Below are 13,355 nucleotides of genomic sequence, written 5' to 3' on the forward strand. Positions count from 1 at the left end.
AGTGTATGATCAAAAAAATACATTGGAACAAAGCAAAGAAAAAGAAAAAGGAAAGTATAGATATACTGCTCGTGCTGTCCCTACCGCCTGACTACCAGCTGCATTGCCTCACCATTCCCTTCTTTTCCGCCCCCCTAATTTTTTCAATCAGACTGTCTGCTTCTTCTACATGACGGATGTTGTGCATGTGATTATTCCACGTTACGCGGAGTGAGGCGGGGAATCTAAGCTGGGCACGCGCCCCTAATGAGTTGAATATCGTAAGTCTCTTCCCCATCTCCCATTGTTTAGACGCAGTAATGTGAGAAACATCAGAATGTATTGTGAAAGAGACGGGGCGTAGAAAAGTATGTTGATCTTATTGAGCCAGCTTTAAGGGCAAGGGAAAGGATCCTCTCTTTAATGGAATATGTCAAGAAGTTGACAAGGATCTTCCTGGGACGCTCCTTTGCAGGGTTTCTTCTGTACGGATCGCGATGGACTCTCTGGATATCTGTCAATAAATCCTGATCAGCATCAGTTGAGTCCTTTAAGATAGTAGTTTTGAGGACAGCAACGATAAAAGCCTTTATATCTTTTCCCTCGAGGTCCTCGGGCACATTCAAGAATTTCAGATTGTTCTTCCTTGAATGATTTTCAAGTCTTTCAAGGTTATCCTGCATATCTCGGTTTTGTTGAGCCAATTTATCCATGGCTTCTGAGGAAGCGGCAATTGTTTCTTTGATCTTGGGGAGCTCTGCTTCCAAGGCGTCAGTCCTTAGGGAAATCTCCTCAACCTTTTTGGCCACGGCCTCACACGAGGCCTGAATGGCCATCGGATTCGACTCTGATATGGAGAAGCTCTTCCCTATGTCCTCCCTCAGGCCCAATAGAATAGCTGCCAAAGAGGAGTCGAGTGCATTTCAAATTACTTTGTATGGTTTTCAAAGCTCTTCATGGCACAGGTCCAGATTTCCTAAACCGGCTGTTCCAGTGGTACACTCCTAACAGAACTCTTCGCTCGCTGGGGGCCCAGTTGGTCATAGTACCACACATTAAAAATAAGCTTTGTGAGGGGGGCAGAAGCTTTGCTGCCTGCGCAGCGAAAGCCTGGAATGACCTTCCGTTTTGCCTTAGAAACGCTACTGATCTGTTGAACTTCAGGAAAGGCCTGAAGACCTGGCTTTATACTGAATAAATCCTTCCTCCTAGTTATTTGCCTTCAGGATAAATAACTTAGCACCAGGACACCCATGGGTAATCGCTGTCCTGTACAAAAGTTATTAACATAACATATAATGAATTATTTTGAGCCTACTGGTTGGTAGTAACTTCCCTGTTTGAGAGTACCTATATTCCCATATTTTATCTGTAAACATGATGTCTAGGTATTTGTCCCATTTGTTTCTGGTTTGCACTTTAGTGTTTTGCCTGACTCTGCCTCTTTCAACACAATATTGTTGCTAGTCGCTTGGGTATCATACTAACAATTTCTAACATGAGTGGTTTGAAACTTGGGTGGTTGTAGGGGAAGTCGGGAGTTACTTGTTTGCTCTCTCGCCTAAGCCGATGGTACAGATACAAGTCTAATGGGGTCAAGGCAACATTTAACTTAGTTTTGTTGATTATGATGAAAGTGGATCAATGACAGAATGTCGAGGACAGAGATACTGTGCGAACAGAATATTGTGTCAAAAATATGTAGCACCAGCATTTCGAGAAGGTAAGTGCAAATAGGTACATATGAATTTACTCTTCTTAATTTCACATCTACGTACCTTGACTATATATATATATATATATATATATATATATATATATATATGTATATATATATATATATATATATATATATCATGGTACATATATTTGGAGTAAGGCATAATAAAACTTTGCTTACCTATAGAAACCTACCTTCACAATATTGTTGTCCTCAATATTCTTGACACAAGGTTTGGTCCACAAGATATTTTGGACTTAATATTTTGTCTAAACACTGATGAAGGTACCCTGATCATGAAGATCTTCCCACTTATTAAGATGCAACTTACTCAGTTGTTTGACTGCCTTCTCTTCACTCATTCATTGTAAAGAGCTTTTTGTGAACAAGTGGGAATCTATTTTAGTACAAAATCACCATTCCCACCTTATTTTTGAGTGTTTTCTACTCTCTAATAGTGCACCGTGCTGTACCAATTTAATTTGCTTCAGGATGGTTTGGCATACTAAGTTCAGATGCAGGAAGTGTTGGGTACACAACATCCATATCAACTGCTAGGTGAGCTATATAACATTGGGGGTGAAATGAGAAGTAAACAAACTGCACTTGTGTGCACACACTATAGCTCCATGTCTGGGAATGCAAAGCTTTCCATCCAGTACAGCTTATTGTGTTCCAAGATAGTCTGGGCGCTTGCCTACCCACATCAGCTTGGTCAGTAGTGTCTAGTCAGGGGATCGGAATATTGACAAAAAGTATGAGAACCTACGGTAATAAACATATTGGTGATGCCAGCAGTGCAAATAGGATTGGTGAGATGGAGCAGCCTTACATTGTGACCACTCAATTACAATTGTTTGAGTAGTTTGGCCATTAATAAAGATCCTGGTAGTAGGGTAGGTACATGGGAGTCTTATCCAGTTCACAAATGGATTAGGGATGCCTAACAGATTTCTTATTATTATTTCTTTTTAATTTCTTATTATTGATTAAGAAGTTGGTATAGCGCTGGCCAGACCCAAGGATATCGGAGCGCTTTACAACATATTTAAAGAAGAAATCACATAAAAAGGCATAGGTAAACGTAAATGTTTGAAAGACCCAGTGTGCTGTGCGTCATTGAGGTAGGGTAGTCCTGAGATAGCCTCGATGAGTGCACAATGTCTTGGGCTAAAACTTCTTCCGGGAGGAGGGAACGAGGAGGGGGTCGGGGAGTGGGGATGAGGTAGGTTGAGGTGGAACATTGTCATGTGGCTGCAGAGTGCAGGCTTGTGCGTTTTGGCGGCGGTTCTCAGTTCGGGAAGGCACGGTTGAGGTAGAGGTTGGAGTTCTGGACTTTTTGGTTCCGTCCAGAGGTGTCAGGGACAACACCCGAAGACCCCGGAGTTCAACCTGTCTCGGTGCACAAACAAACAGAAACACGGGCTTCTCGATGGTGGCGTCAAAGACCAAAGGTTTATTACTGCAGGGACACAGAAGTCACAGAAACTGCACATGGGCAGTATCTAGGAGCCTGTTCAATTTGTACAAAGAGGGTTGCTCCTTATATACTAAATATTGGGCTTCAGGCAAATTCTTTACATGTTACCACAGTTCTAAACATTCGTGTCTTAAACAATAAATATTTGGCGTTGCACAGGAATCGTCAACAGTATCTGATGTCAAAACATTACGAATGAGGAGTTCCCACTAGTCCATTATAATCCCATGTCAATTCTTCATTCAAGACCCGGACCGCCTCATCGTAAATTTCGTTACCTCCCCCTAATAAAGGCCCAGAAGGAAAGGAGCAGAGCCAGGTGCAGAAGATAGAAAGACAGGATAAGAAATGTTTGTGGGTCGTAAATGGGCACGGTTACCAGCTTCGGCCGCTTAATCATGATCAGGCCAACGAACACAAGAACCAGTATAGCAGGACTGGCCTCAGGCTGGGGAGGCAGTTCTTGCCGAGTCATGCTGCTACAGCGTTGCTGGCCTAAGGTGCACGTGTCACTAGCAAGGTGAATCGCCGGTTAAAGCCTACGTGTCCTTTAATGAAGAGAGATCATTGTGTGTCCATTGACTATGTGAGGGCAAGGAATACAAAATGGCTTCCGTGTTCTAAAATGGATGCCATGGGTAAATCACAAATGTGTTGGTAACAGGAGTGCTCTTGCTCGCAGCATAGCGAAAACACCAGGATATACTAAATGGATGATTTGCGGTTCACTGATACCAAAATTATGTATTTACGACAATGTTACAAACACGAGTAAAATCGTCACGGAACCTCAGACCCTCCTTTTGCCCTTACATAGGCAATTACTCAGTCTATATCAGAGTCAGAGTCTAATTCTATGCTCATTAGGTCAGTGACATGTTGTTGTATCATCATCCTGTCTCGTGCCTTTTCTCCTAATGCAGGTGGTTTTCTGAAACAGGTTGCAGCACAGAGACTACACAGAGCGGGACCACATTGGATAATAAGGCAGCACGAGAACAGAAATACTAGGATGACACCAATGACCATCAGAACCTTCCATCCCCACGCTGATACCAGAGTCCAAAACCACTCCATGAAGGACCAGTTTCCCTTATCTACGTGTATAGAGTCGGAAATCTTGTGTAACTTAGAGATTGCTTCATAGACTGTTGGAGCATTATTTGGAATAAAGACACAGCAGCTCGATTGGATCATTCTGCATACCCCACCTCGATCTGCAAGTATTACATCTAGAACCATACGGTTCTGCAATGTCATGAGACGATCCGCCTGAAGCTCAGCTGTTAAGTTACTAAGGGCACCTGCAGTTTCTGTAATAGTAGATTCAACTACCCGTGTTAGTTGACGAAGATTTCTACTATTGGCCATAGGCCCCCAAAACGGAAGGAAACCTTTGAAAAAGTCTCCAGCTTCTTGACCAGCGGTATCTTCCTTGCTGAAGACACCTCTTGCTACTCTGGTTCTGTGATAATCTGAAGAAGCAGTGTATGTCGGAGGTAACAATCGAGCAATATAACATGAACCTGAAAAGTCAGCAGGCAGCCATGTATATGCTCTGTCCTGACAGATGAAGTAGGTACCCCTAGCAGTCAGAAAGGCAGGGGAGGAGTTAGACGGAAATACGTAAGTCTCAACGCACTCACTCCTCCCTAGCTGAGCTCTCGGATTTCTCCCATTTCCTTGCAAACAGACCTGACCTCGGTGAGGCACGACCCAAACTGAAGTGGAGCTTTTACGCTTGCTTTCTCCCAAACTAAGGCGATACTCTGTAGAGTTCCAACTCAAATACACCCGTAATTCATCTCTAGGGTAAGATGGAGTATTATTGACGTCTTTAATCATATCAATAATTCCCTGGACTAAAGCTTTGTTGGCTGAGTTGTATTTAGTGGACCGTGGTGGACGCGGAGGATAGGTTTCAAGGGCATATGAAAAAATGGTCTGAAAGGCCTGAAATGATCCATTATAGCTAAAAGGCAAGACTAGATAGGGAATGCCTTTATCCATAGTGTGGGGTATCAAGCCACACACCCAGCAGTCTGTAGTATTAACTATCAGTTGGTGTTGATGCAAGAGCTGTACAAATGTATTGTTAATAAATTCTGAGCGTCGAGCTTGTTCGTGTTCAGGAAATGAGTGAAAAGAATGCATAGAAGAAATAGTTGAAGTAGTAGGATCAAGGGGAGATACTGTAGTTACTGGCATGAAGATCAAATGTACGCCAAAGATGATTCCACCCACCAACGTTATCAAAACAATAAAGAATGTAACTGCACATTGCATTAGAAAGCATTTGCTGTGAAGTATTCTGTACAGTCTATTTCTGCGAACATAAATTACATTTTCTCGTTGTAGCTCAGGAAGCTCCATCTTCTACGACCGTTCGCGACCACTGATGATGTGTACGTAGATGAAAATGCCTCTATCAGCCCTGGGAGTTCCCAGAACTAACAGAAAGATCGACCTTGTGTCTGACCCCCGCAGATTCAACTAGGCACACAGCCACGACCCTACGACTACCCAGACGGCAAGGCAATTTTAAAACAAAAAGAAACAATACAAAGTATTAGCAAACTTCCTGGCTGGAGGCAATGTATAGCAAATTCAAATCTGAAAATAGGCAGTTTCCTGCTTTATTTGTCCATATTGCGAGAACGTAAGTTGTATCTCAGTTTTGCAGGAGCTGTCTGATCTGGAAACAATGTATTTTCAGCTGACGTTGCAATGTTCACGTTCGCAGATGGCAAATGTTCTTTTGGTGCAGATGACAAATGTTCAGGGTTCAAAAGAGCAGTTTCAGGAGGAGAGTCAGTATTTGGTGAATCCGTGATCAGTTCTGCATCGCTGAAAGGTATGAACCTGGGGACTTGTTCCGTTTCAGAGGCACCGATTCCTTTCTTTACCCAGTTGTCGTAAGGAAGTGGCAGAGGCACACGTTTGACATGTGTCGTATGGATCCAATTTTTCCTTCCGGCCACACGAATAGCAGTTCTCGTTGCTAACAGGACTTGGAAAGGGCCAATGAATCTGGGCTGAAGATTTTTTGTTCTTGCAAAATTTTTGATGACCACCTGATCACCCGGTTTCAGCTGATGGCCTGGACTCTCCGGTGACTTTGGCAATGCATCGAAAACCTGTTGGTGAATAAGACTCAATTTAGCAGTCAAGTCGAAAAGGTAATCAATTAACATTGGGTATTCCAGCTGTTTAAATTCTTTCGGTCTAGGTACCCCCCAAACATTTGCAGGACGACCAAAAACTATTTCATAAGGACTAAGCCCTACTCTAGAATGTACGGTTGCTCTTGTTGATAGTAAAGCCAAAGGCAATGCGTCTGGCCAGGACAAACCCGTGGATGCTTGTATCTTAGCAAGTTTCAGTTTAAGGGTGCCATTGTAACCCTCGACTAAACCCGCGGACTGGGGATGATTCGCACTATGAAACTTCTGTCTAATCCCTAGGCCGACACACACACTCTGCATAACTTTCCCTACGAACTCACTTCCGTTATCTGACCATACAATCCGTGGCATTCCGTATCTGGGGAAGTATTCTTTAAGAAGAATTTTGGCAGTGGATAAGGCAGTATTGTCCTTCAGTGGGTATGCTTCGATCCATCTGGAGAAAGCACAAACTACCACTAGGACGTATTTCAGATTATTGCAACGATCCATGTGAATGAAGTCTAGCTGGATCACTTCAAAGGGGCAGGAAGGAGGAGCGAAGTGACCTGCAGGTGTGGGGATTCCCTTGCCAGGATTATGCATCAAGCATACCATACAGTTCCTCACCACTCTCTCTGCACACTTACTAATCCCGTCATTCTTCCAGACCGGAGCCAACATCTTACAAATCCCTTTTGAACTGATGTGCGCTGTTCCATGTGCCATCGTTACTACTGCAAGCACATACGCATCAGGCAACATCCAACGCTGTTGTTCCGACAAGTCAATCCAACACCCACTCGAGTCCAATTTACCCGTGCTCTCTCTCCATGCAAGTTTTTCCTCCTCAGTCGCCTCTTTCTGAATTTCCTTCACGCTTTCCACTGTGTCTTCACACATTCCAGACTCAGAAATCCATCTTGCAGACGTTGCAACATACATTCTACTCATCATATTTCTAGCTGTCTGTTTTGCAATCTCATCGGCAAAAGCATTCCCACGACCAACATCATCCGTGATTGCTTTATGAGCACTGCATTTCACAATCGCAACTTCAGTCGGCAAGGTTAGAGATTCCAACAAGTCATTAACTAGCTGACCATGTTGAATCTTAGTCCCATGGGACGTAATGAAACCTCTCTCTTTCCACAAACGGCCGAAACTATGGGCCACGCCGAACGCGTACTGACTATCTGTGAACACATTCACTCTCTTTCCCTTAGCTAAAACGCACGCTCTTGTTAGCGCGATCAATTCTGCAGCCTGGGCAGAATTCTGACTCACTCTTGCAGTCTCCACAATCGTACTCAAAGTCGTTACTGCATAGGCAGCAGTCACATCACCATTCTCCAATTTGAAGCAAGACCCGTCAACATACAACGTGCCATCTGGATCTGACAACGGAGTGTCTTTTAGATCGATTCGTCCTTTTGTTTCTTCCTCAGTTTTGAAACAACAGTCGTGTGGTTCGGAATCACTCGACTCTTGGCTAGTCGGCAACAATGTTGCTGGATTCAATACATTGCATCTTTTGATCTGAATATGACTAGCTAACAGTGTCAGTTCATAACCTGATAATCTAGCACTGGTAAGGTGTTGCGTCTTGGTTCGGTTCATGAGTGTATCCACAGCATGAGGAACCATAACTACTAGCATGTTGTTCATTACTAAACCAGCAGATTGTCGAATGGAAGCTGCAGCTGCGGCTGTAGCTCTCAAGCAACTAGGCAATGCTCTAGCTACTGGATCTAATGTTGATGAAAAATACGCACAAGGGCGTTGTTTATCACCAAATTTCTGCGTCAAAACACTCAATGCACAACCTTCTCTCTCGTGGACATAGAGCGTGAATGGCTTACTGTAGTCGGGTGTACCCAATACAGGTGCTGAACACAGTGCATTTCGTAACTCAGAAAAACTCTGCTGACATTCAGCAGACCATGGTACCGGACTCGGAACACCTTTCCCAGTCAAGGCTACCAATGGTTTTGCTAGAAGAGAAAAATTCGGGATCCATTGTCTACAATATGAGGTAATACCTAAAAAGGCACGTACTTCTCTCTGCGTGCTAGGAACATTCATCTGTGTAATTGCTTTTATTCTCTCTGGGGTCAACTTCCTTCCCTCCTTTGACAAGAGATGACCTAGGTAGGTCACTTCTTGGCAGCAGTATTGCATTTTTGAAGGTGACACCTTGTGATTCAAATCTGACAAGTGATGCAATAAAGAAATCGTAGCTGTTTTGCAAGTTTCCTTGTCATCGGCAGCCACTAGAAGATCATCGACATACTGTACTAAAGCAGAACCACGAGGAAGTACGAAGGAATCTAACTGGCTTTTTAATGCTTGACTGTAAATGGATGGGCTTTCACAATAGCCTTGTGGAGCGCGTTTAAACCTAAAGCTTCGTCCTCCTAGAGAGAAACCGAAGATATCTCTGCTTTCCTCGGCTATCGGAATGCTGAAAAAGGCATTTTTCAAGTCGATAACTGAAAACCATGCTGCTGTAGCAGGAATCAATGTTAACAATGCAGTAATGTCTGGTACCACAGGAAACTGTGGGATCACAATTTTATTAACCTCTCTAAGATCAATTACGAACCTATATACTGGAGGCTTTGTAGGGTCAGTTCGTTTCAAAATAGGCAGTACAGGACTATTACAGACATTACCTCTAGTTTCTTCTATAACGTCTTTCTTGATCAGATCATGCACTATCAGTAGGAGAGCACGCTCACCTTCACTAGAGATTCTGTATTGTGGAATTCGTGGAAGTTTGACATTTGCTTTCAAAGTTACTACATAGGGTGGAATTTCCAAGAGACCTACATCATTAGGACCAGTCGCCCAAAGAGTATCAGGGAGTGAACGCAGCTCTGGTGGGAGCGCATCCATCGACAAGTACATTGGAGAGATGATTCTTTTACCCAACGTAAGTTGTACTCCTGTTGGAGAACAGTACAATGTCGCGTACAGGCGTTTTAACAAGTCTAAACCAAGCAGATTTTCGTTACAACCTGTCGTCAAAATCAGGGGTGCTTTCAATTGACGGGGTCCAACAGAAATAGACAAAGGACCAGAAACAGGGTTGTGAACAGGGGCGCCCGAAAAACCTACTGAAACGTTTGTTGAGCCAGACAAAGGTGCGCCAGGGAGTTTCGCATGTATGATAGAACTTTTTGCTGCACCAGTATCCAACAGAAACGGTTCGACTATACCTGATGTTGCTACCGCGACATAAGGCCCACTCTGATCTACTGGTACTGATACTACTCCCTCTCTTTGTCCATGGCTGTCCTAGTACTCACTTTGCTGAACTTCTTACTAGCTTCATAATAGTCTTCCACATGATATTGTGGAGACCTATTCTGTTGGGCAGATTGTCCATTTCGCTGGTCGAAATAATTAGAGGGGCGATCACTCGTCTGCGGAGGCATAGCACCTCGTCCTCGACCTCTAGAGTTTTGCATAGAACTACCACGACCTCTCTGAGCTGCCGCAGCATTATTTTGCGTTCGAACTGGACACTCACTTTTGTAATGACCTTCCACTTTGCAATAAGCACATTGATTCCATTGGTATTGTGGCCTTTGAAAATTATAATCCGTTCTTTGATATGACCCTTGCTGCATATTCGTCTGATTCGTGCGAGGCGGATAAGCTTGCTGTAAAAGTACTTTAGTTTTTAAATCTTTCGTCTTTTTATCTGATATTTCCTTCTCTTCTTTATCCCTATTTTCATAGTACTGAGCAGTCGCAAGTATTTGCGCAGTCGTAGAGACAGCCCACGCACTTTCAGAATTCTTTAATTTACCACTAAGTTCTGGCAACAGATTGTGCACAAATTTATCAACAAATAATCTCTGGCCTCCTTCTGTGCTCATATCCTGACCACTATGATCTACAAAAGTCTCCTCGAATCTTGTGAAAAAGTCTGAGACGCTTTCGTCTTTCTTTTGTTTGCACGCGGACAATTTGTCCCAGTTAACGCGCAATGCTGGCATCAAGGTTTTCATTAAATCGATTATTCTACCAGGCAAATTAGCAATTAAAGGTTCAGGTTTGGAACCACCTATTTGTTGACCATCCGCTGCAATTATAGCTGCCCAGTCACCACCTAGGGCAACTGGATGATTCTCTTTACGAATTTTAGCCCAAATTGGTTGCAGTACTACATTACCAAATAGCAGATCTATGTCAGCAAGATTCAATACACAAGCGTCAACCGTTTGAGCCAACTCTTTGTAGTATCCTGCAGGATTTTTACGCGGATCTGGCAAGGCCTGTTTCACTGCTAACACTTCAGCTCGCTTCCATGGAATATGTATCCATACTCTCTGGAATTGGGCCGGAGCGGCTGCAATACCAAGGTTTACATTAGCTTGCACAGCTTCACGCCAAATTGGTGGAACCTCTCTCATTGGGTATTGACGATTTTGTTTCGTACTACGTTTCTCTAATTCTCTTGGTGAACGAAGGGATGAGTCGGTTCTATAACTTAGAACCAGTTCCATCGCTTCTTTTATATTTTGTCCAACTATCATACCTGCAGCAAACTCTTTCTGAACGTTAATTAATTCTCCTAGATTTGATTCAGGGTCATCCTCTTCCAATTCCTCACGTAGAAGGAAACACATTTCATCGAACACATATCGTTGTGTCGGTTCGTTCCATTGCATAAATGTATCTAATACATCTTGTACATTATATCTTCCAACTTTCGAAACCCATCTAAGAGCAGTGGAATCTAATATTCCTCTTTCTTCAGTACTGGGAAGCTGACTACGCCTCTGCACAGAGTCAGAGGTAGGAGTCTTAATCAGAGTTTTATAGAAGGGAGATAGAATATTAGAGACAGAATCAGTGATTCTTCGACGAACAGAAAGCGGAGTCATAATATTAGCAGAGGCAGTAAATAGAGTAGCAGTTGGAACAGATAGATCAGGAACAGTAGGAGTAGCAGGAAAAATAGCTTGTGAAGTAGCAGGTGTGAGCGACACAGGCATAGGTAAAGAAGCCGGCAACCCTAGAAGAGGGGTTGTCGAAGGAACATTAATATTGACCACAGGAGGTACAGGAACTTGATTCAGGGGAGCGGGAATAGGGACACCAGGTTGTCCAGCAACCGGTAATTGAACATTCGGTATAGGTGGAGCCGTAGCACCCTGTGCATACGGTGGGGGTGATCGTAACAAGTAAGACAACAGGGGATCCTTTTCAGGGTCCTCTACTATCTTAGCCGTACTCGATGGCAAAGCAGGATAGCACTTGTCTATCGCTAAATTACGCTCTCTATCGGCCACCTCCATCGCTTTCTCAGACTCGTTGAGTTGCAGCTGCCTAGCAGACTGTTCTAAAGTTAACTCTTGCTCTTTCTGTTCTTTCTTCAACTTTTTAATTTCTCTCTGTTTAGATTCTTTTCGCCAATAACGGAAAGAATCAAACATTGCCGGCCGGGCTTTCTTCTTAAACAACCTTCTTTCTAGATTATCGAGAACTTCAGGTTCAAAACTACCATGTAGTGGCCAACTAAGGACACCATCTTTCTCTGTATAGTGGATCCATATCTCGTTATAAGAGATAGGGCCCACACCAAATTTGCAATATAGATCATAAAGGGGAGTTCCAATCGGAGGAACCAAACACGAGTCCTCCAACCGGGAATCACTGTTGCAACTAAAACAAGACAACATACAATTTTTCCGACTTACCATTTTATAATCCGGAACACAAAACAAACAAGACACAAACAGAAAAGATGCGCACTCGAACCAAGAACTTAGGCCTACCAGAACTGACAAATGTATCGATACCTGAACTGAACAGAATGATTATCGTAACCAGAATAACCAGTGATAATCTTACAGAACTGAACTGAACTGAGAACTAACAGGATTATCCAAACAGGAGCAACCCTTACAAAATAACCAACTATCAACCACTGAATACTTAACTGAGGCACTGAAGACGTCACCAAGGAGAAACCCGTCACGTTTCGCCGTACTGAGGACTGCACCTCGGGTCCAAGACAGGGCGACGGTCAAGGCAACGGACCACTGCAGCCGTCTGAACGGGAACCCTCGTGGAAGAGGACGTCGGGGCCACTTTTGCGATATGCCGGGATCGATGAAGTGGGGCGCCTCCCTCTGAAATCTTCACACGAAGCTCCTCGAACTCTTCAGGCTTTTGGACCGGTACCGAATGACGTCGCCCCACGTTGGGCGCCAATTGGAGTTCTGGACTTTTTGGTTCCGTCCAGAGGTGTCAGGGACAACACCCGAAGACCCCGGAGTTCAACCTGTCTCGGTGCACAAACAAACAGAAACACGGGCTTCTCGATGGTGGCGTCAAAGACCAAAGGTTTATTACTGCAGGGACACAGAAGTCACAGAAACTGCACATGGGCAGTATCTAGGAGCCTGTTCAATTTGTACAAAGAGGGTTGCTCCTTATATACTAAATATTGGGCTTCAGGCAAATTCTTGACATGTTACCACAGTTCTAAACATTCGTGTCTTAAACAATAAATATTTGGCGTTGCACAGGAATCGTCAACAGTATCTGATGTCAAAACATTACGAATGAGGGGTTCCCACTAGTCCATTATAATCCCATGTCAATTCTTCATTCAAGACCCGGACCGCCTCATCGTAAATTTCGTTACCTCCCCCTAATAAAGGCCCAGAAGGAAAGGAGCAGAGCCAGGTGCAGAAGATAGAAAGACAGGATAAGAAATGTTTGTGGGTCGTAAATGGGCACGGTTACCAGCTTCGGCCGCTTAATCATGATCAGGCCAACGAACACAAGAACCAGTATAGCAGGACTGGCCTCAGGCTGGGGAGGCAGTTCTTGCCGAGTCATGCTGCTACAGCGTTGCTGGCCTAAGGTGCACGTGTCACTAGCAAGGTGAATCGCCGGTTAAAGCCTACGTGTCCTTTAATGAAGAGAGATCATTGTGTGTCCATTGACTATGTGAGGGCAAGGAATACAAAATGGCTTCCGTGTTCTA

At 43.8% G+C, this 13,355-nt stretch overlaps 1 pseudogene across 1 annotated transcript in view; it reads left to right on the forward strand.

Annotated features, from left to right (window-relative positions):
- The window catches only part of LOC144790702 (cytochrome P450 2D28-like), a 398,581-nt pseudogene that overhangs the window by 264,918 nt on the left and 120,308 nt on the right, over positions 1–13,355 (forward strand). The gene's annotated exons all lie outside the window — the stretch shown is intronic.

This window comes from Lissotriton helveticus, chromosome 11, assembly GCF_964261635.1.
Source record: "Lissotriton helveticus chromosome 11, aLisHel1.1, whole genome shotgun sequence".
NCBI lineage: Eukaryota > Metazoa > Chordata > Amphibia > Caudata > Salamandridae > Lissotriton > Lissotriton helveticus.